The 4,414-nt window shown below is 43.1% G+C and overlaps 1 long non-coding RNA gene across 1 annotated transcript; it reads right to left on the bottom strand.

Annotated features, from left to right (window-relative positions):
- Positions 1-3,081: 3,081 nt before the first annotated feature.
- Positions 3,082-4,134, bottom strand: LOC132534706 (uncharacterized). Its single transcript, XR_009546419.1, has 2 exons — positions 3,883-4,134; positions 3,082-3,238 (listed from the first exon to the last, which is right to left on the bottom strand). It is a non-coding gene; the product is annotated as an uncharacterized LOC132534706 (long non-coding RNA).
- Between the last annotated feature and the right edge of the window lie 280 nt (positions 4,135-4,414).

Raw genomic sequence — 4,414 nt, 5'->3', positions numbered from 1 at the left:
TTTCTTTTTCTGATGGCACCTTGGTCTAGATTTCTGACTCCTTTGATTTGGAAATGTGGATGCCCTTAATGTTTTCTCCTTGCATTGTCACTGTTTTGTTTGTGTTTTGCTTATACTCTCTGCTTTTATACTCTCTGCTTATACTATCTGCTTTAAGGATCTCCTTTATTTTTATGTTTATCTTTTCTATTTCCTAGCATCGTGTTTTAAGTTGTTTCACTTTGTGTACACATTTTTTTTAAAAAAAATCTTTTTTTAATGTTTTATTCATGAGAAATGATTAGAAGAGCGAAAGTAAGAACCAGATATCACTCTGGTGCAGGTGCTGCCAGGGATCAAACTTGGGACCTCATGCTTGAAAGTCCAGTGTTTTATCCACTGCGCCACCTCCCGGACCATTGTAATTTCTCCTTGCTACTCATCAGTTCTAGACTCAGTAAGGTATCGTTGGGTAGACCCCAAGCCTATACAAATGTTGATGCCTTTCCTTTAAAAAAAACTTTTATTTTTCAATTTTTTATTACATGTATTAAAACCAAAGCACTTATCAGCTCTGGTTTATGGTATTGCGGGGGTTTAAACCTGGGACTCTAGAATCTCAAGGATGAAAATCTCTTTATATAACCATTATGCTTTCTGCCCTTGCCTTTTACAAGGGCTGATAGCTTTCCAAACTCTCATCTCACAGTCCTACCTGCTGCCTGCCTGTGTGTCATTCTTAATCTGTTTCATTATTTCACAAACCTAACCTCTCAGTCTTTTTTCTTTTTTAATTAGAAGGTTAGTGGTTTGCAGTGTAGTTGTTGGCACAAGGGTACAATTTTTCATCTCGCCATGGTAGTTGTGTTCAAAACACTCTCACCTCCAGACTAGGCTTGTTTGCTTGAGAGAGCTCAGGCCACTGTTCCAGACCATGCAGTGCTGGGGACTGAACCTGAAGCCTCACTGACTTGCTAATCTTCTCTCTGACCACGGAGCTACCTCCTGGCTCTCGTGGTTCTATTTAGAGTCCACATCTTGGGACCCATGACTGACCTTGGCCTCCAACCTCACCTCCACACTCTGTAGACCATCCTCATCTTTGATGGATAGTCCACTGCTAAGGCACCATTTTCTCTATATTCCAGAAGCCCCTTCTTTCCTTTTCTTGTTTTATTTCTTTATTGGGAAGTTTATGGTTTACAGTTGACAGTAAAATACAATAATTTGTACATGCTTAACATTTACCAGTTTTCCACATAACAATTCAACCCCCACTAGGTCCTCCTCTGTCATCATGTTCCAAGACCTGAGCCCTCCTCCACCCACCCCAGACTCTTTGACTTTGGTGCAATACACCAACTCCATTCCAAGTTCTGCTTAGTGTTTCCCCTTCTGATCTTGTTTTTCAACTTCTGCCTGTGAGTGAGATCATCCCATATTCATCCTTTTGTTTCTGACTTATTTCACTCAACATGATTTCTTCAAGCTCCATCCAAGATGGGGTAAAGAAGGTGAATTAATCATTCTTAATAGCTGAGTAGTATTCCATTCTGTATACAGACCACAGCTTACTCAGACACTCATCTGTTGTTGGACACCTGGGTTGCTTCCAGGTTTTGGCTATTACAAATTTTGCTGCTATGAGCATAGGTATACACACATGTTTTTGGATGGGTGTGTTGGGTTCCTTAGGATATATCCCCAGGAGAGGAATTGCAGGATCATAGGGTAGGTCCATTTCTAACTTTCTGAGAGTTCTCCAGACTGCTCTCCACAGGGGTTTGGACTAATTGACAATCCCATCAGCAGTGCAGGAGGGTTCCTTTGACCCCACAACCTCTCCAGCATTTGTTGCTGTTACCTTTTCTGATGTGTGACATTCTCACAGGAGTCAAGTGGTATCTCATTGTTGTCTTTATTTGCATTTCTCTGACTATCAATGACTTGGAGCATTTTTTTTCATGTGTTTATCAGCCTTTCTAAGAATATTCTGTTTATATCCTTTCCCCATTTTTGGGTGGGGTCATTTGTTTTCTTGTTGCAAAGTTTGGTGAGCTCTTTCTGTATTTTGGTTATCAGCCTCTTGCCAGAAGCCCAGTCTTTATCTCACTTATCCTCACTGACACTTGCCTGGACTAGTTGCAACAATTCACTAACTGGCTTCCTCTCTGCAAAACCCAAAACTCTCTGAAACTTTGACCTCATTCCTGACCCTGACTTGCTTTCCCACTTCTTTCATACTAATTTCCTATTGTCCAGTCTGAATTACTAACCTTCCCACAAGGATCCCAAGATTTGTGTTTGCTTACCCACTAACCATTGTCTTAAATTTGCCCCTCAATCTTTATACCTGTTAGATGAACCTTCCTCAAGTCTCAGCTCAAGTACCACTGCCTCCACTAAGTTCACAGGGCCAGCTCTCTCTGAAAAGTCCCATAGCACCCTGCACACATTCAGTGCCTAAGACAACTGGGGCAGTGTAGCCCTCTCCCTCAGAACCCCGTTCCAGGGTTTCTCCAGCACGACAGACATGCCACACATACTTGTCGGGTGACAGAATGAATTGATCACACACTGGGTTTTGATGTGGTAGCCCACTTGGGACATGAACTGTCAAGGCAAATGCAGTGAAACTTCCCAGTGGAATTCCTGAATCATCTTTCCCTAAGGTAGAAAGGCCAAGAATTCAGTAACGGTGTTTAATAATTCCCGGTCCATGGACACTTTAGAGAGAGAGGAAAAAAAAAAAAAAAAGGAACAGCTCCCTTGTGGGTTTTGAAATGTCCTTGAATGGTGTGAAATGAATCTAGGTGTCCCCAGCCTTTTAACCATTGTCCTCTAATATATATATACATTTCTATGAAATACTCCCTTGTGGATTCAAGTCCCCTCATCCAGTGGGCGTTAATGGGAGCAAGGCCCGTGGAGGTACAGGACCCACTGCTCACACAGTGAAAGGTGGAGGGTCACTGTTCTGTGCCACCTTAAGACCTGAAGCAAATCAGCTTCAGGGAAAGCACTTAACACAAGACACACTCAACCAGTCCCCCCCCCACCCCCCCCCACCCCCGGCTCCCTTCCCCAAGGACAGGGAGAGGATTTCCCTGACTCTTTTTGAGTCTGATGGCTGTTTTATTCTGGAGGGGTCTTAAGTATTGCTCCGACTTGGAATATTAAAAGTAATATGACTTCTGGCCTTTCGGTGTGATGCAGTCATATGCACCTGATCTGTCTGAATGAGATCAGCCACTGAGACCTGCAGAGAAGATGCAAAAGCACGTGAGAAATAAAAACTGTGCTGCAGCCCAGTGCAGAGGAGAAAAGGGGCAACGCTGACACTGGGGTTGCTTTCAAGCAGTGATGTTCAGATGGCAGGTCTTAAGATAGTGAGAGCTTTTTAGGACCGGGGGTATCTCCAGTTTGCAGTCCATCAAATATTTATTCTCGTTCACATAAATCGAGACAGGAGAATAGCAGTAACAGCCACCTAGACTGCACACGAGTCCCCGCATTGCCTGTCCTGTTAGACACCTGCCATTTGCCATCACTCCCACTCCACCTGACTCCCAGGTCAAGAGTGACAGATTTTGCACACTCCTTGCTGGAAAATGATTTCTCACATAAAAGACAATTGGATAGCTCTGAAGTACATGACATAACATGTATTTCATCTGCACTTCTCATACATGTCAAAATATACGTGTAGAATTTCTCTGACAGTTATGTGACACCTCATATATCATGTAATTCATTCGTAAAACATATGAGTCCGTGAGGTTGAGCATAGCCACAGATACGGGCAACCCTCACAGATACGGGCAACCCTCACCACATTTGACTTAAAAACATTCACTGTCTTTAAAAGGAATCTCCCACCATTTAGTTATCACAAAGCCTCACCTTATTCCCTTTGCTGTTAGAGCCAACAATATGTGTTCCATCTCTATAGAGGTTTCCACCCTGAACTTCCTGATGAATGGGATTGTAGATCTTTTGTTTCTGTCTCCTTTCACTTAGCGTCATGTCCTCAGGGTTCATTCTTGAGGCTGCGGGTATCAGTGCTTTATTCCTTTTGTATAGAGAGACTATATGCTCATTATTCAGTTGTTGTTCTCCACCCTTTGGCCTTTAGAAGCAATGCTGACTTCAAGAAAAAACAGCTGACTTCAAGAATAAACTTCGGCAAACGCTAGAAGAAGAACAAGAAGAAACTTCAAGACTTTGTGTGTGGGTGGACATAGGATCTTCTCACCTCCCAGATGCATATGTAGACATGAAGTTGCTGCCTCGGCGGACAAGTCAGTTTAGTCACGTGCTGTCGTCATCCTTCCCCTCCATCTTTGTTTGACCTGCAGACTCTACTCTTTCAGTATCTGCTTCCCTGGTGACTGAAGATGCTGAACTGTCTTGACAAATGACACTTCTGAGCCCA

The sequence above is a fragment of the Erinaceus europaeus genome, chromosome 19 (genome assembly GCF_950295315.1).
Source record: "Erinaceus europaeus chromosome 19, mEriEur2.1, whole genome shotgun sequence".
NCBI classification, from domain to species: Eukaryota; Metazoa; Chordata; class Mammalia; order Eulipotyphla; family Erinaceidae; genus Erinaceus; species Erinaceus europaeus.
Note: the sequence above shows the minus strand (reverse complement) of the source record. Positions and strands in the feature narration are given on the sequence as shown.